Source organism: Oncorhynchus gorbuscha, unplaced genomic scaffold (assembly GCF_021184085.1).
Source record: "Oncorhynchus gorbuscha isolate QuinsamMale2020 ecotype Even-year unplaced genomic scaffold, OgorEven_v1.0 Un_scaffold_2393, whole genome shotgun sequence".
NCBI lineage: Eukaryota > Metazoa > Chordata > Actinopteri > Salmoniformes > Salmonidae > Oncorhynchus > Oncorhynchus gorbuscha.
The window spans coordinates 1-22500 of record NW_025746918.1 but is presented as its reverse complement, the minus strand read 5'-3'; the positions used below and the strand labels follow the sequence as shown (position 1 = coordinate 22500).

The 22500-nt window shown below is 47.9% G+C and overlaps 1 protein-coding gene across 1 annotated transcript in view; it reads right to left on the bottom strand.

The window, feature by feature from the left end:
* Positions 1–4623, bottom strand: part of LOC124025730 (attractin-like) — a 56575-nt gene extending 51952 nt beyond the window's left edge. The window contains exon 1 of the mRNA XM_046339067.1: positions 4523–4623. The gene's annotated coding sequence lies outside the window, so the exon portion shown is untranslated. The remainder of the gene's footprint in view (positions 1–4522) is intronic.
* Positions 4624–22500: the final 17877 nt, after the last annotated feature.

The following is a 22500-nucleotide window of genomic DNA, read 5'->3' as shown; positions in this document are numbered from 1 at the left end:
TGGAGGTAGATATGTATAGGGGGAAGGAGACAGGGATACTGTAGTGATGGAGGTAGATATGTATAGGGGTAAGGTGACTATATACAGGGCCAGTACCATATTAACAATGTACAGGGATACTGGAGTGATGGAGGTAGATATGTATAGGGGGAAGGAGACAGGGGTACTGGAGTGATGGAGGTAGATATGTATAGGGGGAAGGAGACAGGGATACTGGAGTGATGGAGGTAGATATGTATAGGGGGAAGGAGACAGGGATACTGGAGTGATGGAGGTCGATACATTATTTAGTCAGCCACCAATTGTGCAAGTTCTCTTTCAGAAAAAAAAACATTTATTCAGTAGGCTAATCAAACTGTTACCTGGTTTCCCATTTATACGGCCTGTGTATGGCCTAATGAATGAAAGCCCAAATTAATGTAATCATTAACTTTATTACCGAAAACAAATAGGCACTTTGTGCATGCTGTGTATCTATCTACCGAGATGTTGTCCTTCCTGGTGATTTCCTGGCTCCCTCGTGGAGCTTCCTGTTTCCACCATGGTGCTTAAGCCTATCACCTTGTCAATATATTTCTCCAGTTTGGCCCACGTTGATCATGTTCGCGTGAGCAGTAACCTCGGCAACGTGTGGTATTCTCATGGGGAGAGGGAACATGAGCTAGTCTATCCAGAGAAAGTAAACTCGGCAACGTGTGGTATTCTCATGGGGAGAGGGAACATGAGCTAGTCTATCCAGAGAAAGTAAACTCGGCAACGTGTGGTATTCTCATGGGGAGAGGGAACATGAGCTAGTCTATCCAGAGAAAGTAAACTCGGCAACGTGTGGTATTCTCATGGGGAGAGGGAACATGAGCTAGTCTATCCAGAGAAAGTAAACTCGGCAACGTGTGGTATTCTCATGGGGAGAGGGAACGTGAGCTAGTCTATCCAGAGAAAGTAAACTCGGCAACGTGTGGTATTCTCATGGGGAGAGGGAACGTGAGCTAGTCTATCCAGAGAAAGTAAACTCGGCAACGTGTGGTATTCTCATGGGGAGAGGGAACGTGAGCTAGTCTATCCAGAGAAAGTAAACTCGGCAACGTGTGGTATTCTCATGGGGAGAGGGAACATGAGCTCCGGACGAATTAGAACCTTTAAACACCACGGATAAGGAACATTTGCTCCACACCCTCTCAATACGTGACTGGTAGCATTAAACAGTAGGATAACCCAGTAGAGGATAACCCAGTAGAGGATAACCCATTCTACACTGAGTAGAGGATAACCCAGTAGAGGATAACCCATTCTACACTGAGTAGAGGATAACCCAGTAGAGGATAACCCATTCTACACTGAGTAGAGGATAACCCAGTAGAGGATAAACTACAACAGACCCCTCAGGTGAGGTATTATAGTAGGTAAACTACAACAGACCCCTCAGGTGAGGTGTTATAGTAGGTAAACTACAACAGACCCCTCAGGTGAGGTGTTATAGTAGGTAAACTACAACAGACCCCTCAGGTGAGGTGTTATAGTAGGTAAACTACAACAGACCCCTCAGGTGAGGTGTTATAGTAGGTAAACTACAACAGACCCCTCAGGTGAGGTGTTATAGTAGGTAAACTACAACAGACCCCTCAGGTGAGGTATTATAGTAGGTAAACTACAACAGACCCCTCAGGTGAGGTGTTATAGTAGGTAAACTACAACAGACCCCTCAGGTGAGGTATTATAGTAGGTAAACTACAACAGACCCCTCAGGTGAGGTATTATAGTAGGTAAACTACAACAGACCCCTCAGGTGAGGTATTATAGTAGGTAAACTACAACAGACCCCTCAGGTGAGGTGTTATAGTAGGTAAACTACAACAGACCCTTCAGGTGAGGTGTTATAGTAGGTAAACTACAACAGACCCCTCAGGTGAGGTATTATAGTAGGTAAACTACAACAGACCCCTCAGGTGAGGTGTTATAGTAGGTAAACTACAACAGACCCCTCAGGTGAGGTATTATAGTAGGTAAACTACAACAGACCCCTCAGGTGAGGTGTTATAGTAGGTAAACTACAACAGACCCCTCAGGTGAGGTATTATAGTAGGTAAACTACAACAGACCCTCAGGTGAGGTGTTATAGTAGGTAAACTACAACAGACCCTCAGGTGAGGTGTTATAGTAGGTAAACTACAACAGACCCCTCAGGTGAGGTGTTATAGTAGGTAAACTACAACAGACCCTCAGGTGAGGTATTATAGTAGGTAAACTACAACAGACCCCTCAGGTGAGGTATTATAGTAGGTAAACTACAACAGACCCCTCAGGTGAGGTGTTATAGTAGGTAAACTACAACAGACCCCTCAGGTGAGGTGTTATAGTAGGTAAACTACAACAGACCCCTCAGGTGAGGTGTTATAGTAGGTAAACTACAACAGACCCCTCAGGTGAGGTGTTATAGTAGGTAAACTACAACAGACCCCTCAGGTGAGGTGTTATAGTAGGTAAACTACAACAGACCCCTCAGGTGAGGTATTATAGTAGGTAAACTACAACAGACCCCTCAGGTGAGGTATTATAGTAGGTAAACTACAACAGACCCCTCAGGTGAGGTGTTATAGTAGGTAAACTACAACAGACCCCTCAGGTGAGGTGTTATAGTAGGTAAACTACAACAGACCCTCAGGTGAGGTATTATAGTAGGTAAACTACAACAGACCCTCAGGTGAGGTGTTATAGTAGGTAAACTACAACAGACCCTCAGGTGAGGTGTTATAGTAGGTAAACTACAACAGACCCCTCAGGTGAGGTATTATAGTAGGTAAACTACAACAGACCCCTCAGGTGAGGTGTTATAGTAGGTAAACTACAACAGACCCCTCAGGTGAGGTGTTATAGTAGGTAAACTACAACAGACCCCTCAGGTGAGGTATTATAGTAGGTAAACTACAACAGACCCCTCAGGTGAGGTGTTATAGTAGATAAACTACAACAGACCCCTCAGGTGAGGTGTTATAGTAGGTAAACTATAACAGACCCCTCAGGTGAGGTGTTATAGTAGGTAAACTACAACAGACCCCTCAGGTGAGGTGTTATAGTAGGTAAACTACAACAGACCCCTCAGGTGAGGTGTTATAGTAGGTAAACTACAACAGACCCCTCAGGTGAGGTGTTATAGTAGGTAAACTACAACAGACCCCTCAGGTGAGGTATTATAGTAGGTAAACTACAACAGACCCCTCAATGTGAGGTATTATAGTAGGTAAACTACAACAGACCCCTCAGGTGAGGTGTTATAGTAGGTAAACTACAACAGACCCCTCAGGTGAGGTGTTATAGTAGGTAAACTACAACAGACCCCTCAGGTGAGGTATTATAGTAGGTAAACTACAACAGACCCCTCAGGTGAGGTGTTATAGTAGGTCAACTACAACAGCCCCTCAGGTGAGGTATTATAGTAGGTAAACTACAACAGACCCCTCAGGTGAGGTGTTATAGTAGGTAAACTACAACAGACCCCTCAATGTGAGGTATTATAGTAGGTAAACTACAACAGACCCCTCAATGTGAGGTGTTATAGTAGGTAAACTACAACAGACCCCTCAGGTGAGGTATTATAGTAGGTAAACTACAACAGACCCCTCAGGTGAGGTGTTATAGTAGGTAAACTACAACAGACCCCTCAGGTGAGGTGTTATAGTAGGTAAACTACAACAGACCCCTCAGGTGAGGTGTTATAGTAGGTAAACTACAACAGACCCCTCAGGTGAGGTATTATAGTAGGTAAACTACAACAGACCCCTCAGGTGAGGTGTTATAGTAGGTAAACTACAACAGACCCCTCAGGTGAGGTATTATAGTAGGTAAACTACAACAGACCCCTCAGGTGAGGTATTATAGTAGGTAAACTACAACAGACCCCTCAGGTGAGGTATTATAGTAGGTAAACTACAACAGACCCCTCAGGTGAGGTATTATAGTAGGTAAACTACAACAGACCCCTCAGGTGAGGTATTATAGTAGGTAAACTACAACAGACCCCTCAGGTGAGGTATTATAGTAGGTAAACTACAACAGACCCCTCAATGTGAGGTGTTATAGTAGGTAAACTACAACAGACCCCTCAATGTGAGGTGTTATAGTAGGTAAACTATAACAGACCCCTCAGGTGAGGTGTTATAGTAGGTAAACTACAACAGACCCCTCAGGTGAGGTATTATAGTAGGTAAACTACAACAGACCCCTCAGGTGAGGTATTATAGTAGGTAAACTACAACAGGCCCCTCAGGTGAGGTATTATAGTAGGTAAACTACAACAGACCCCTCAATGTGAGGTGTTATAGTAGGTAAACTACAACAGACCCCTCAGGTGAGGTATTATAGTAGGTAAACTACAACAGGCCCCTCAGGTGAGGTATTATAGTAGGTAAACTACAACAGACCCCTCAGGTGAGGTATTATAGTAGGTAAACTACAACAGACCCCTCAGGTGAGGTGTTAGAACCACGTGTTAGGTGTCTTGAACACTGCAACCGTGGTAACCACTCACCTCACGTCGCCGTGACGCCCAGCAGCTCTGTTTGATCTTCCAGACGACTGCTGCAACCAGGAGGAGGGACAGGAAACAGCTGGGAGGAAACAGGAAGAGGAAGAGTTAGCTACAGGAAGCTCATAGGAGGAAACAGGAAGAAGAGAAGTTAGGTACAGGAAGCTCATGTGAGGAAACAGCAAGAGGAGCATTTAGATACAAGAAGCAGCTGGGAGGAGACAGGGAGATGATGAGTTAGAGACAGGAAGCGGCTTGGGGGAGACAGGAAGAGGATGAGTTAGAGACAGGAAGCGGCTTGGGGGAGACAGGAAGAGAAGAAGTTAGACACAAGAAGCTCATGGGAGGAGACAGGAAGAGGATGAGTTAGAGACAGGAAGCGAAGAAGTTAGACACAAGAAACTCATGGGAGGGGACAGGAAGAGGATGAGTTAGAGACAGGAAGCGGCTTGGGGGAGACAGGAAGAGGAAGAGCCTGTTAGTCAGTAGGTAGGCCCCCCTGATCACAGTTACAACAGGAGGATGTCCCCTACTCGAACTAGCTCATCTGATTGACTCAGTCAAAGGTTATCAAGTTGAATCAGGTAGCCGTAGAATAGTTCTTAACATGGAGGTCCCAGAGGAGAGCTTTGAAAGCTCCAGACATCAGGGTAAGTCAGAGTAGATCCCAGAACCTCTGGAACAATACATAACTCCAGTAGAGAGAACATGACAATGGATTTCACTGTGTGTGTGTGTGTGGTGTGTGGTGTGTGGTGTGTGGTGTGTGGTGTGTGTGTGTGTGTGTGTGTGTGTGTGTGTGTGTGTGTGTGTGTGTGTGTGTGTGTGTGTGTGTGTGTGTGTGTGTGTGTGTGTGTGTGTGTGGAGAGAACATGACATTATACCCTCAGAGGTTCTTCCAGAACGACACAGCTGGCAGACTGACAGAAGTGTGTACTCCAGACTCCATTCCCTAGCCTGAGGGGTGTGACCTCTATACTGGTTTAGTCTGGACACCATTCCCTAACCAGAGTGATGTGACCTCTATACTGGTTTAGTCTGGACACCATTCCCTAGCCAGAGTGATGTGACCTCTATACTGGTTTAGTCTGGACACCATTCCCTAGCCAGAGTGATGTGACCTCTATACTGGTCTGGACACCATTCCCTAGCCAGAGTGATGTGACCTCTATACTGGTCTGGACACCATTCCCTAGCCAGAGTGATGTGACCTCTATACTGGTCTGGTTTAGTCTGGACACCATTCCCTAGCCAGAGTGATGTGACCTCTATACTGGTCTGGATACCATTCCCTAGCCAGAGTGATGTGACCTCTATACTGGTCTGGACACCATTCCCTAGCCAGAGTGATGTGACCTCTATACTGGTCTGGATACCATTCCCTAGCCAGAGTGATGTGACCTCTATACTGGTTTAGTCTGGACACCATTCCCTAGCCAGAGTGATGTGACCTCTATACTGGTCTGGTCTGGATACCATTCCCTAGCCAGAGTGATGTGACCTCTATACTGGTCTGGACACCATTCCCTAGCCAGAGTGATGTGACCTCTATACTGGTCTGGTCTGGATACCATTCCCTAGCCAGAGTGATGTGACCTCTATACTGGTCTGGTCACCATTCCCTAGCCAGAGTGATGTGACCTCTATACTGGTCTGGATACCATTCCCTAGCCAGAGTGATGTGACCTCTATACTGGTCTGGACACCATTCCCTAGCCAGAGTGATGTGACCTCTATACTGGTCTGGATACCATTCCCTAGCCAGAGTGATGTGACCTCTATACTGGTCTGGTCACCATTCCCTAGCCAGAGTGATGTGACCTCTATACTGGTCTGGTCTGGATACCATTCCCTAGCCAGAGTGATGTGACCTCTATACTGGTCTGGTCTGGATACCATTCCCTAGCCAGAGTGATGTGACCTCTATACTGGTCTGGACACCATTCCCTAGCCAGAGTGATGTGACCTCTATACTGGTCTGGTCTGGATACCATTCCCTAGCCAGAGTGATGTGACCTCTATACTGGTCTGGTCACCATTCCCTAGCCAGAGTGATGTGACCTCTATACTGGTCTGGATACCATTCCCTAGCCAGAGTGATGTGACCTCTATACTGGTCTGGACACCATTCCCTAGCCAGAGTGATGTGACCTCTATACTGGTCTGGATACCATTCCCTAGCCAGAGTGATGTGTATACTGGTCTCTGGTCACCATTCCCTAGCCAGAGTGATGTGACCTCTATACTGGTCTGGTCTGGACACCATTCCCTAGCCAGAGTGATGTGACCTCTATACTGGTCTGGTCTGGATACCATTCCCTAGCCAGAGTGATGTGACCTCTATACTGGTCTGGTCTGGACACCATTCCCTAGCCAGAGTGATGTGACCTCTATACTGGTCTGGTCTGGATACCATTCCTAGCCAGAGTGATGTGACCTCTATACTGGTCTGGTCTGGATACCATTCCCTAGCCAGAGTGATGTGACCTCTATACTGGTCTGATACCATTCCCTAGCCAGAGTGATGTGACCTCTATACTGGTCTGGTCTGGATACCATTCCCTAGCCAGAGTGATGTGACCTCTATACTGGTCTGGATCACCATTCCCTAGCCAGAGTGATGTGACCTCTATACTGGTCTGGTCTGGATACCATTCCCTAGCCAAAGTGATGTGACCTCTATACTGGTCTGGTCACCATTCCCTAGCCAGAGTGATGTGACCTCTATACTGGTCTGGATACCATTCCCTAGCCAGAGTGATGTGACCTCTATACTGGTCTACCATAGCCAGAGTGGTCTGGTCTGGATACCATTCCCTAGCCAGAGTGATGTGACCTCTATACTGGTCTGGTCTGGATACCATTCCCTAGCCAGAGTGATGTGACCTCTATACTGGTCTGGTCTGATACCATTCCCTAGCCAGAGTGATGTGACCTCTATACTGGTCTGGTCACCATTCCCTAGCCAGAGTGATGTGACCTCTATACTGGTCTGGATACCATTCCCTAGCCAGAGTGATGTGACCTCTATACTGGTCTGGACACCATTCCCTAGCCAGAGTGATGTGACCTCTATACTGGTCTGGACACCATTCCCTAGCCAGAGTGATGTGACCTCTATACTGGTCTGGTCTGGATACCATTCCTAGCCAGAGTGATGTGACCTCTATACTGGTCTGGACACCATTCCCTAGCCAGAGTGATGTGACCTCTATACTGGTCTGGACACCATTCCCTAGCCAGAGTGATGTGACCTCTATACTGGTCTGGACACCATTCCCTAGCCAGAGTGATGTGACCTCTATACTGGTCTGGACACCATTCCTAGCCAGAGTGATGTGACCTCTATACTGGTCTGGACACCATTCCCTAGCCAGAGTGATGTGACCTCTATACTGGTCTGGACACCATTCCCTAGCCAGAGTGATGTGATCTCTATACTGGTCTGGACACCATTCCCTAGCCAGAGTGATGTGACCTCTATACTGGTCTGGTCACCATTCCCTAGCCAGAGTGATGTGACCTCTATACTGGTCTGGTCACCATTCCCTAGCCAGAGTGATGTGACCTCTATACTGGTCTGGACACCATTCCCTAGCCAGAGTGATGTGACCTCTATACTGGTCTGGATACCATTCCCTAGCCAGAGTGATGTGACCTCTATACTGGTCTGGATACCATTCCCTAGCCAGAGTGATGTGACCTCTATACTGGTCTGGTCTGGATACCATTCCCTAGCCAGAGTGATGTGACCTCTATACTGGTCTGGTCACCATTCCCTAGCCAGAGTGATGTGACCTCTATACTGGTCTGGACACCATTCCCTAGCCAGAGTGATGTGACCTCTATACTGGTCTGGACACCATTCCCTAGCCAGAGTGATGTGACCTCTATACTGGTCTGGTCACCATTCCCTAGCCAGAGTGATGTGACCTCTATACTGGTCTGGTTTAGTCTGGACACCATTCCCTAGCCAGAGTGATGTGACCTCTATACTGGTCTGGTCTGGATACCATTCCCTAGCCAGAGTGATGTGACCTCTATACTGGTCTGGTCACCATTCCCTAGCCAGAGTGATGTGACCTCTATACTGGTCTGGATACCATTCCCTAGCCAGAGTGATGTGACCTCTATACTGGTCTGGACACCATTCCCTAGCCAGAGTGATGTGACCTCTATACTGGTCTGGATACCATTCCCTAGCCAGAGTGATGTGACCTCTATACTGGTCTGGTCACCATTCCCTAGCCAGAGTGATGTGACCTCTATACTGGTCTGGTCTGGATACCATTCCCTAGCCAGAGTGATGTGACCTCTATACTGGTCTGGTCTGGATACCATTCCCTAGCCAGAGTGATGTGACCTCTATACTGGTCTGGACACCATTCCCTAGCCAGAGTGATGTGACCTCTATACTGGTCTGGTCTGGATACCATTCCCTAGCCAGAGTGATGTGACCTCTATACTGGTCTGGTCACCATTCCCTAGCCAGAGTGATGTGACCTCTATACTGGTCTGGATACCATTCCCTAGCCAGAGTGATGTGACCTCTATACTGGTCTGGACACCATTCCCTAGCCAGAGTGATGTGACCTCTATACTGGTCTGGATACCATTCCCTAGCCAGAGTGATGTGACCTCTATACTGGTCTGGTCACCATTCCCTAGCCAGAGTGATGTGACCTCTATACTGGTCTGGTCTGGATACCATTCCCTAGCCAGAGTGATGTGACCTCTATACTGGTCTGGTCTGGATACCATTCCCTAGCCAGAGTGATGTGACCTCTATACTGGTCTGGTCTGGACACCATTCCCTAGCCAGAGTGATGTGACCTCTATACTGGTCTGGTCTGGATACCATTCCCTAGCCAGAGTGATGTGACCTCTATACTGGTCTGGTCTGGACACCATTCCCTAGCCAGAGTGATGTGACCTCTATACTGGTCTGGATACCATTCCCTAGCCAGAGTGATGTGACCTCTATACTGGTCTGGTCTGGATACCATTCCCTAGCCAGAGTGATGTGACCTCTATACTGGTCTGGATACCATTCCCTAGCCAGAGTGATGTGACCTCTATACTGGTCTGGTCTGGATACCATTCCCTAGCCAAAGTGATGTGACCTCTATACTGGTCTGGTCACCATTCCCTAGCCAGAGTGATGTGACCTCTATACTGGTCTGGATACCATTCCCTAGCCAGAGTGATGTGACCTCTATACTGGTCTGGATACCATTCCCTAGCCAGAGTGATGTGACCTCTATACTGGTCTGGATACCATTCCCTAGCCAGAGTGATGTGACCTCTATACTGGTCTGGTCTGGATACCATTCCCTAGCCAGAGTGATGTGACCTCTATACTGGTCTGGTCTGGATACCATTCCCTAGCCAGAGTGATGTGACCTCTATACTGGTCTGGTCACCATTCCCTAGCCAGAGTGATGTGACCTCTATACTGGTCTGGATACCATTCCCTAGCCAGAGTGATGTGACCTCTATACTGGTCTGGATACCATTCCCTAGCCAGAGTGATGTGACCTCTATACTGGTCTGGACACCATTCCCTAGCCAGAGTGATGTGACCTCTATACTGGTCTGGTCTGGATACCATTCCCTAGCCAGAGTGATGTGACCTCTATACTGGTCTGGACACCATTCCCTAGCCAGAGTGATGTGACCTCTATACTGGTCTGGACACCATTCCCTAGCCAGAGTGATGTGACCTCTATACTGGTCTGGACACCATTCCCTAGCCAGAGTGATGTGACCTCTATACTGGTCTGGACACCATTCCCTAGCCAGAGTGATGTGACCTCTATACTGGTCTGGACACCATTCCCTAGCCAGAGTGATGTGACCTCTATACTGGTCTGGACACCATTCCCTAGCCAGAGTGATGTGATCTCTATACTGGTCTGGACACCATTCCCTAGCCAGAGTGATGTGACCTCTATACTGGTCTGGTCACCATTCCCTAGCCAGAGTGATGTGACCTCTATACTGGTCTGGTCACCATTCCCTAGCCAGAGTGATGTGACCTCTATACTGGTCTGGACACCATTCCCTAGCCAGAGTGATGTGACCTCTATACTGGTCTGGATACCATTCCCTAGCCAGAGTGATGTGACCTCTATACTGGTCTGGATACCATTCCCTAGCCAGAGTGATGTGACCTCTATACTGGTCTGGTCTGGATACCATTCCCTAGCCAGAGTGATGTGACCTCTATACTGGTCTGGTCACCATTCCCTAGCCAGAGTGATGTGACCTCTATACTGGTCTGGACACCATTCCCTAGCCAGAGTGATGTGACCTCTATACTGGTCTGGACACCATTCCCTAGCCAGAGTGATGTGACCTCTATACTGGTCTGGTCACCATTCCCTAGCCAGAGTGATGTGACCTCTATACTGGTTTAGTCTGGACACCATTCCCTAGCCAGAGTGATGTGACCTCTATACTGGTCTGGTCTGGACACCATTCCCTAGCCAGAGTGATGTGACCTCTATACTGGTCTGGATACCATTCCCTAGCCAGAGTGATGTGACCTCTATACTGGTCTGGACACCATTCCCTAGCCAGAGTGATGTGACCTCTATACTGGTCTGGACACCATTCCCTAGCCAGAGTGATGTGACCTCTATACTGGTCTGGACACCATTCCATAGCCAGAGTGATGTGACCTCTATATTGGTCTGGATACCATTCCCTAGCCAGAGTGATGTGACCTCTATACTGGTCTGGATACCATTCCCTAGCCAGAGTGATGTGACCTCTATACTGGTCTGGACACCATTCCCTAGCCAGAGTGATGTGACCTCTATACTGGTCTGGTCTGGATACCATTCCCTAGCCAGAGTGATGTGACCTCTATACTGGTCTGGACACCATTCCCTAGCCAGAGTGATGTGACCTCTATACTGGTCTGGTCTGGACACCATTCCCTAGCCAGAGTGATGTGACCTCTATACTGGTCTGGATACCATTCCCTAGCCAGAGTGATGTGACCTCTATACTGGTCTGGATACCATTCCCTAGCCAGAGTGATGTGACCTCTATACTGGTCTTGACACCATTCCCTAGCCAGAGTGATGTGACCTCTATACTGGTCTGGATACCATTCCCTAGCCAGAGTGATGTGACCTCTATACTGGTCTGGATACCATTCCCTAGCCAGAGTGATGTGACCTCTATACTGGTCTGGACACCATTCCCTAGCCAGAGTGATGTGACCTCTATACTGGTCTGGTCTGGTCTGGATACCATTCCCTAGCCAGAGTGATGTGACCTCTATACTGGTCTGGTCTGGATACCATTCCCTAGCCAGAGTGATGTGACCTCTATACTGGTCTGGTCTGGATACCATTCCCTAGCCAGAGTGATGTGACCTCTATACTGGTCTGGTCTGGATACCATTCCCTAGCCAGAGTGATGTGACCTCTATACTGGTCTGGTCTGGACACCATTCCCTAGCCAGAGTGATGTGACCTCTATACTGGTCTGGATACCATTCCCTAGCCAGAGTGATGTGACCTCTATACTGGTCTGGACACCATTCCCTAGCCAGAGTGATGTGACCTCTATACTGGTCTGGTCTGGATACCATTCCCTAGCCAGAGTGATGTGACCTCTATACTGGTCTGGTCACCAGACTAGTCCAACGCTCTAACCACTAGGCTACACTACCGCCCCAGTAATATGGCTTAGATGTGTCTGGAAAAAAATATATATATATTGAGCTTCAACGTCAGGATATAATGTTAGCTAGCTAGCTAACAACTGTTGATAGGAGAGAAGAGTGGCTTGGTTTCAGCTTCACAGCTCGGTACATAGAACATCTAGATTTCCAATATGGGCACGACACATTTATCACTTTGAATTAGACTGTATGATCTATAATCCTAATTCTGTCTATCATGTTCTTTCTCTTAGCCTTTTTACTCAGATTTAATCATTTACTCAGCTCAGATAGCAGAGAAAATATGGTTTTGAATTACATCAACACACTTCTCGGTCATTCAAACAGAAGGCACTTTTTATTTTAATTTATTTTATTTTTTAAAATAATATGTTTATTATTTTCCAATAAAAAATAAAATAAAAAAGACAGCAATTCATTGACATTCATTGTACTGTTGAATGGGATGGCCAATTTAGAGGACAAAACAAAACCTAACTCACACATACACAAAATAAAACAAAATCCTAGGGGTTCCATGGCTATAGCGAAGAGAGCAGGAGAAATAGGGCACCCCTGTCGGCACCCCTTGAACAGGCGGAATGACTGCGACATTTCCTGATTGGTTACCACGGAAGACACTGAGATGTGCATAAATAATTCTTATCCAATTAATAAATCCCTTTCCGAACCCGAAGTGCTCCAGAACCGACATCATATACTTCCACTCAATCTGATCAAACGCCTTCTCTGCATCAAGAGCTATTACCACTGCCTCAACCTTCTCTGCATCAAGAGCTATTACCACTGCCTCAACCTTCTCTGCATCAAGAGCTATTACCACTGCCTCAACCTTCTCTGCATCAAGAGCTATTACCACTACCTCAACCTTCTCTGCATCAAGAGCTATTACCACGGCCCCAACCTTCTCTGCATCAAGAGCTATTACCACTGCCTCAACCTTCTCTGCATCAAGAGCTATTACCACTGACACTACCTTCTCTGCATCAAGAGCTATTACCACTGCCTCAACCTTCTCTGCATAAAGAGCTATTACCACTGACACTACCTTCTCTGCATCAAGAGCTATTACCACTGCCTCAACCTTCTCTGCATCAAGAGCTATTACCACTGCCTCAACCTTCTCTGCATCAAGAGCTATTACCACTGCCTCAACCTTCTCTGCATCAAGAGCTATTACCACTGCCTCAACCTTCTCTGCATCAAGAGCTATTACCACTGCCTCAACCTTCTCTGCATCAAGAGCTATTACCACTGCCTCAACCTTCTCTGCATCAAGAGCTATTACCACTGCCTCAACCTTCTCTGCATCAAGAGCTATTACCACTGCCTCAACCTTCTCTGCATCAAGAGCTATTACCACTGCCTCAACCTTCTCTGCATCAAGAGCTATTACCACTGCCTCAACCTTCTCTGCATCAAGAGCTATTACCACGGCCTCAACCTTCTCTGCATCAAGAGCTATTACCACTGCCTCAACCTTCTCTGCATCAAGAGCTATTACCACTGCCTCAACCTTCTCTGCATCAAGAGCTATTACCACTGCCTCAACCTTCTCTGCATCAAGAGCTATTACCACTGCCTCAACCTTCTCTGCATCAAGAGCTATTACCACTGCCTCACCACCTTCTCTGCATCAAGAGCTATTACCACTGCCTCAACCTTCTCTGCATCAAGAGCTATTACCACTGCCTCAACCTTCTCTGCATCAAGAGCTATTACCACGGCCTCAACCTTCTCTGCATCAAGAGCTATTACCACGGCCTCAACCTTCTCTGCATCAAGAGCTATTACCACTGCCCCAACCTTCTCTGCATCAAGAGCTATTACCACTGCCTCAACCTTCTCTGCATCAAGAGCTATTACCACTGCCTCAACCTTCTCTGCATCAAGAGCTATTACCACGGCCTCAACCTTCTCTGCATCAAGAGCTATTACCACTGCCTCAACCTTCTCTGCATCAAGAGCTATTACCACTGCCTCAACCTTCTCTGCATCAAGAGCTATTACCACTGCCTCAACCTTCTCTGCATCAAGAGCTATTACCACTGCCTCAACCTTCTCTGCATCAAGAGCTATTACCACGGCCTCAACCTTCTCTGCATCAAGAGCTATTACCACTGCCTCAACCTTCTCTGCATCAAGAGCTATTACCACTGACACTACCTTCTCTGCATCAAGAGCTATTACCACTGCCTCAACCTTCTCTGCATAAAGAGCTATTACCACTGACACTACCTTCTCTGCATCAAGAGCTATTACCACTGCCTCAACCTTCTCTGCATCAAGAGCTATTACCACTGCCTCAACCTTCTCTGCATCAAGAGCTATTACCACTGCCTCAACCTTCTCTGCATCAAGAGCTATTAACACAAGAGCCTCAACCTTCTCTGCATCAAGAGCTATTACCACGGCCTCAACCTTCTCTGCATCAAGAGCTATTACCACTGCCTCAACCTTCTCTGCATCAAGAGCTATTACCACTGACACTACCTTCTCTGCATCAAGAGCTATTACCACTGCCTCAACCTTCTCTGCATAAAAGAGCTATTACCACTGACACTACCTTCTCTGCATCAAGAGCTATTACCACTGCCTCAACCTTCTCTGCATCAAGAGCTATTACCACTGCCTCAACCTTCTCTGCATCAAGAGCTATTACCACTGCCTCAACCTTCTCTGCATCAAGAGCTATTACCACTGCCTCAACCTTCTCTGCATCAAGAGCTATTACCACGGCCTCAACCTTCTCTGCATCAAGAGCTATTACCACTGCCTCAACCTTCTCTGCATCAAGAGCTATTACCACTGCCTCAACCTTCTCTGCATCAAGAGCTATTACCACTGCCTCAACCTTCTCTGCATCAAAGAGCTATTACCACTGCCTCAACCTTCTCTGCATCAAGAGCTATTACCACTGCCTCAACCTTCTCTGCATCAAGAGCTATTACCACGGCCTCAACCTTCTCTGCATCAAGAGCTATTACCACTGCCTCAACCTTCTCTGCATCAAGAGCTATTACCACTGCCTCAACCTTCTCTGCATCAAGAGCTATTACCACTGCCTCAACCTTCTCTGCATCAAGAGCTATTACCACTGCCTCAACCTTCTCTGCATCAAGAGCTATTACCACTGCCTCAACCTTCTCTGCATCAAGAGCTATTACCACTGCCTCAACCTTCTCTGCATCAAGAGCTATTACCACTGCTTCAACCTTATGATCGTGATACGTTGAAAAGACGTTTCCAATTATAGTGTATATGTCGGCCCGGGATAAAACCTGTCTGGGCAGGGTGTATGATGTCGGAAATGTATGTTTTCAATATCTTTGTCAACACCTTGTTTCCTATGGGGAGTAACGACACGGGGCGATAAGACGACATCTCCATGGAATCTCTATCTTTTTTCAAGATCAGTGCTATTGTTGCCTCATACAGTGTTTGCGGGAGTTTGGCATTTTCTTTGGATTGTTTAAAAATTCGCAACACAAGTAGAGATATACGAGGATTTCGTCCTAAAAACGTTCTCTTGTTCCCTAACTCTCTTTCAGTTTCTCTCAGCCTAGTACAGCTGTTTATCTAAAAGGGGATCTAACATACAGTTAAAGTCCTCCAACAATAACACTCGTATCCGATATATTTTGTATGGCCTTAAATACCCTTTGAAAAAATAATGGATCATCGAAGTTTGGTCCATATAAATTGACCAAGGTTATTGGTTTCGAATTCAGTATACAAGCCACAATTAACATACCGACCATTAGGATCTGAAATGGAGGATGAGTAAACAACATACCCTGAAATGGAGGTTGAGACCATTAGGATCTGAAATGGAGGATGAGTAAACAACATACCGACCATTAGGATCTGAAATGGAGGATGAGTAAACAACATACCGACCATTAGAATCTGAAATGGAGGTTGAGTAAACAAAAGGAATGTTTTTCTTTATCAAGATTGCTACCCCTCTCGCTTCCAAGTTAGACTGGTATATCTGACCGATCCAGCCGACTCGTAGCTTGGCCTGAGCGGAGTGTTGAATATGAGTTTCTTGAAGAAGCTCTATGTCAGCACCCAGTGATTTAACCTTAGCTGGTTTCACCACATGCCCTAAGCCATTACAGTTCCAGCTGACTATCTTTATTCCACCTGGTCTACTCTGTGCTCTGTCACTATGTAGCATTTCTTATTTTAGAGCAAATTATTGCTGTCATACAAAACCCAGAAGAAAAACGTCCCGCCGTGCGGGAGCTTGTCATGCCACCTGTACTAATAATAAACGTGAACATAAAACACAGACCCCATCCCCCCTCCCGTCCATTCACAAACCTTAGGGTGTCTAGACATACAGCTTGAACTAACTCTATAGATGCTCCGCATGTAAACTAATATTAAATAACACTTAACACTTCAAACCTGTTGCGACTCTAGGGGCAGTTTTTTCATTTTTGAAAAAAAAAACGATCCCGTTTCAAACGGGATATTTTGTCAGGACAAGATGCTAGAATATGCATATAATTGACAGCATTGTATAGAAAATACTCTAACGTTTCCAAAACTGTAAAGATATTGTCTGTGGGTATAACAGAACTGATGTTGCAGGCGAAAGCCTGAGAAAAATCCAATCCGAAAGTGCCCCATATTTTGAAAGTGCTGCGTTCCAATGAGTCCCCATTGAGCTGTGAATGTGCTATCAACCAGATTACGCTTTCTACGTATTCCCAATGTGTCTACAGCATTGTGACGTAGTTTTACGCATTTATGTTGAAGAATACCCGTAGAGGCGGCTTCATTGCGCAAGTGGTCACATGATGCTCCTGGGAAATCTCGAGTAAAGTACAGAGGTAGCTTCTATTGAGAAACCAATTGTCCCGGTGGATATATTATCGAATAGATATTTGAAAAACACCTTGAGGATTGATTCTAAACAACGTTTGCCATGTTTCTGTCGATATTATGGAGCTAATTTGGAATATTTTCCTGGCCTTTCATTTCAGTGTCCTTCTGTATCCCACATGGAGCTTGATTCTCAGTGTCCTCCTGGTCAAACCACATGGGCTTCCTTAAACCGGGCTGGGAAGAGGAATCCATATCGGGTGTTGGCCGCCCACATTTGGGAACCTCATCACCTCTTTCAGTGTCCTCCTGGACCCTGGCTCCGCTGAAGTTAATGGGAACTTTTCCCCAGCTTGAGGATGAGATCCCTGGTCTGGGGATAGTGCAGCCCACAATGAATGGCCTTTGGCCCCCTTTCTCTGAGAGTGTCCGATCAGGATAGTTTATTATCCCCAGGCCTGTATCAGCTAGACTAATTTGAAAAACAGTGTCCTCCTGATCCCACATGGATTGATTCTAGTGTCCTCCTGGATCCCAATGGGCTTCCCTTTCTCGTGTCCTCCTGGATCCCATGGGCTTCCTTTCTCAGTGTCCTCCTGGATCCCACATGGGCTTCCCTTTCTCAGTGTCCTCCTGGATCCCACATGGGCTTCCTTTCTCAGTGTCCTCCTGGATCCCACATGGGCTTCCCTTTCTCAGTGTCCTCCTGGATCCCACATGGGCTTCCCTTTCTCAGTGTCCTCCTGGATCCCACATGGGCTTCCCTTTCTCAGTGTCCTCCTGGATCCCACATGGGCTTCCCTTTCTCAGTGTCCTCCTGGATCCCACATGGGCTTCCCTTTCTCAGTGTCCTCCTGGATCCCACATGGGTTTCCCTTTCTCAGTGTCCTCCTGGATGCCACATATTCGGATGTTCTGGCGTCTTGAGTGCGCCTCGAGCATTTCCAGTCGGGCTTTCAGGGTTTTGTTGTCATTTTTTAACGTTGCGCACTGTTTCTCTATGTCCTGTAGCCTGGCCTCGTGATCGACTGTCGTCTGCTCAACCTCATGCACCCTTCTCTGAGTTGCCTTCACAGTTTCGGCCAAAGTCCTTTGAGAATATCAGCCAACCTGTCCACCTATGGCAGCCAGTATGTCACTTTGCGTAGGCTCTGTGGGGGACTCTTGGAAGGTATCCTCTTCAGCTAACTCCTCGTGGCGATGTTGAAATTGGTTCGTTGTCTGTCTCATTTAAATGATCTTGTTTAGTGCTCCCTTTTCTGGTGCCTTTTCCCTTTGTCATATTTGTTTGAAGTTATAGGTCGTGAGAGGTTAAGATAAAAACTGTTTCAGAATAGAGAGGAGCACTAGCAAAGCACGTCTCCTCCATAGCGCTCTACTCCATAGCACGTCTACTCCATAGCACGTCTCCTCCATAGCGCTCTACTCCATAGCACGTCTACTCCATAGCACGTCTACTCCATGTTAGCACGTCTACTCCATAGCACTCTCCTCCATAGCGCTCTACTCCATAGCACGTCTACTCCATAGCACGTCTCCTCCATAGCGCTCTACTCCATAGCACGTCTACTCCATAGCACGTCTACTCCATAGCACGTCTACTCCATAGCACGTCTACTCCATAGCACTCTCCATAGCACTCTACTCCATAGCACTCTTCTCCATAGCACTCTCCTCCATAGCACTCTACTCATAGCACGTCTCCTCCATAGCTCTCCTCGCTCTACTCCATAGCACGTCTCCTCCATAGCTCTCCTCCATAGCGCTCTACTCCATAGCACGTCTACTCCATAGCGCTCTCCTCCATAGCACGTCTCCTCCATAGCGCTCTACTCCATAGCGCTCTACTCCATAGCACGTCTCCTCCATAGCGCTCTACTCCATAGCACGTCTACTCCATAGCGCTCTACTCCATAGCACGTCTACTCCATAGCTCTCCATAGCACGTCTACTCCATAGCGCTCTACTCCATAGCACGTCTACTCCATAGCTCTACTCCATAGCGCTCTCTCCATAGCGCTCCTACTCCATAGCACGTCTACTCCATAGCACGTCTACTCCTAGCTCTGCTCCATAGCACGTCTACTCCATAGCACGTCTACTCGATAGCTCTACTCCATAGCGCTCTCCATGGCGCTCTCTCCATAGCGCTCTACTCCATAGCGCTCTACTCCATAGCGCTCTCCATAGCACGTCTACTCCATAGCTCTACTCCATAGCACGTCTACTCCATAGCACTCTCCATAGCACGTCTACTCCATAGCACGTCTCCTCCATAGCACTCTATTCCATAGCACGTCTCCTCCATACAGCACGTCTCCTCCAGCACGTCTACTCCATAGCACTCTACTCCATAGCACGTCTACTCCATAGCGCTCTACTCCATAGCGCTCTACTCCATAGCGCTCTACTCCATAGCGCTCTACTCCATAGCACGTCTCCTCCATAGCGCTCTACTCCATAGCGCTCTACTCCATAGCGCTCTACTCCATAGCACGTCTCCTCCATAGCGCTCTACTCCATAGCGCTCTACTCCATAGCTCTCTCCTCCATAGCGCTCTACTCCATAGCGCTCTACTCCATAGCACGTCTACTCCATAGCGCTCTACTCCATAGCACGTCTACTCCATAGCACGTCTCCTCCATAGCGCTCTACTCCATAGCACGTCTACTCCATAGCGCTCTACTCCATAGCGCTCTACTCCATAGCGCTCTACTCCATAGCGCTCTACTCCATAGCGCTCTACTCCATAGCGCTCTCCTCCATAGCTCTCCTCCATAGCTCTCCTCCTGGCGCTCTACTCCACAGCGCTCTACCTCCATAGCGCTCACTCCATAGCACGCTCTACTCCATAAACTCTACTCCATAGCACTCTACTCCAGCGCTCTACTCCATAGCACGTCTACTCCATAGCGCTCTACTCCATAGCACGTCTACTCCATAGCACGTCTCCATAGCGCTCTACTCCATAGCGCTCTACTCCATAGCGCTCTACTCCATAGCGCTCTACTCCATAAGCGCTCTACTCCATAGCACGTCCCTACTCCATAGCTCTACTCCATAGCAAATCTACTCCATATACACGTCTCCTCCATAGCGCTCTACTCCATAGCGCTCTACTCCGCGCTCTACTCCAGCGCTCTGCTCCCATAGCGCTCTACTCCATAGCGCTCTACTCCCATAGCGCTCTACTCCATAGCGCTCTACTCCCTGCGCTCTACTCCATAGCGCTCTACTCCAGCTCTCGAGCGCCCGCTGAAGGCACCTCTGATATGTAATCTTTCTCGGTCATTCGAGTGTCACTGATTGACAATTTAGTCGATTTTTCTTGAATGTCTTCTAAGAGAATGCAACATTTCTATACAAACTACCAGGAAGAAAACCTAGCGAGTGGATCACAGCACCATCTGCTGACCATTTCAGTAATATGGATGTTTTGACTGAAAAATTCCCAGGGGGAAAACTCACTTTAACATGTATTGCTGGCTCAAAACCTAATATATCCCTCAGCACCAACACAGAGTGTAGAGGAAACACCAGAGCACAAGCAGACACGACAAGCCCCTACAGAGCAATGAGAGAGAGAGAGAGAGAAGAGAGAGAGAACACACAGTACTGCAAGCCCCTACAGAGAAGAGAGAGAGAGAGAGAGAGAGAGAGAGAGAGAGGGAACACACAGTACTGCAAGCCCCTACAGAGCAGAGAGAGAGAGAGAGAGAGGGAGAGAGGGAACACAGTACTGCAAGCCCCTACAGAGCAGAGAGAGAGAGAGGAGAGAGAGAGGAGAGAGGAGAGAGAGGGAACACAGTACTGCAAGCCCCTACAGAGCAGAGAGAGAGAGAGAGAGGAGGAGAGAGGGAACACACAGTACTGCAAGCCCCTACAGAGCAGAGAGAGAGAGGAGGAGAGAGGACACACAGTACTGCAAGCCCCTACAGAGCAGAGAGAGAGAGAGAGAGAGAGAGGGAACACACAGTACTGCAAGCCCCTACAGAGCAGAGAGAGAGAGAGAGAGGAGAGAGAGGGAACACAGTGGCAAAAGCCCCTACAGAGCAGAGAGAGAGAGAGAGGAGAGAGAGGGAACACACAGTACTGCAAGCCCCTACAGAGAGAGAGAGAGAGAGGAGAGAGGGAACACAGTACTGCAAGCCCCTACAGAGCAGAGAGAGGAGAGAGAGAGAGAGGAGAGAGGGAACACACAGTACTGCAAGCCCCTACAGAGCAGAGAGGAACACAGTACTGCAAGCCCCTACAGAGCAGAGAGAGAGAGAGAGAGAGGGAACACACAGTGCTGGCCCCTACAGAGCAGAGAGAGAGAGAGAGGAGAGAGGAACCACACAGTACTGCAAGCCCCTACAGAGCAGAGAGAGAGAGAGAGGAGAGAGAGGGAACACACAGTACTGCAAGCCCCTACAGAGCAGAGAGAGAGGAGGAGAGGGAACACACAGTACTGCAAGCCCCTACAGAGCAGAGAGAGAGAGGAGAGAGAGGGAACACACAGTACTGCAAGCCCCTACAGAGCAGAGAGAGAGAGAGAGAGGAGAGGGAACACACAGTACTGCAAGCCCCTACAGAGCAGAGAGAGAGAGGAGAGAGGGGAACACACAGTACTGCAAGCCCCTACAGAGCAGAGAGAGAGAGAGAGAGAGAGAGAGGGAAACACAGTACTGTGCCCCTACAGAGCAGAGAGAGAGAGAGAGGAGAGAGGGGAACACACAGTACTAGCCCCTACAGAGCAGAGAGAGAGAGAGAGAGGAGAGAGAGGGAACACAGTACTGCAAGCCCCTACAGAGCAGAGAGAGAGAGAGAGAGGAGAGGGGGAACACACAGTACTGCAAGCCCCTACAGAGCAGAGAGAGAGAGAGAGGAGAGAGAGGGAAACACAGTACTGCAAGCCCCACAGAGCAGAGAGAGAGAGAGAGGAGAGAGAGGGAGACAGTACTGCAAGCCCCTACAGAGAGCAGAGAGAGAGAGAGAGAGAGAGGGAACACACAGTACTGCAAGCCCCTACAGACAGAGCAGAGAGAGAGGAGAGAGGGAACACACAGTACTGCAAGCCCCTACAGAGCAGAGAGAGAGAGAGAGAACACACAGTACTGCAAGCCCCTACAGAGCAGAGAGAGAGAGAGGGAACGAACACAGTACTGCAAGCCCCTACAGAGCAGAGAGGAACACACAGTACTGCAAGACAGAGCAGAGAGAGAGAGAGAGAGAGGGGGAACACACAGTACTGCAAGCCCCTACAGAGCAGAGAGAGAGAGAGAGGAGGAGAGAGGGAACACACAGTACTGCAAGCCCCTACAGAGGGCATGCAAGCCCCACAGAGCAGAGAGAGAGGAGGGAACACACAGTACTGCAAGCCCCTACAGAGCAGAGAGAGAGAGGAGAGAGGGAACACACAGTACTGCAAGCCCCTACAGAGCAGAGAGAGAGAGAGAGAGAGAG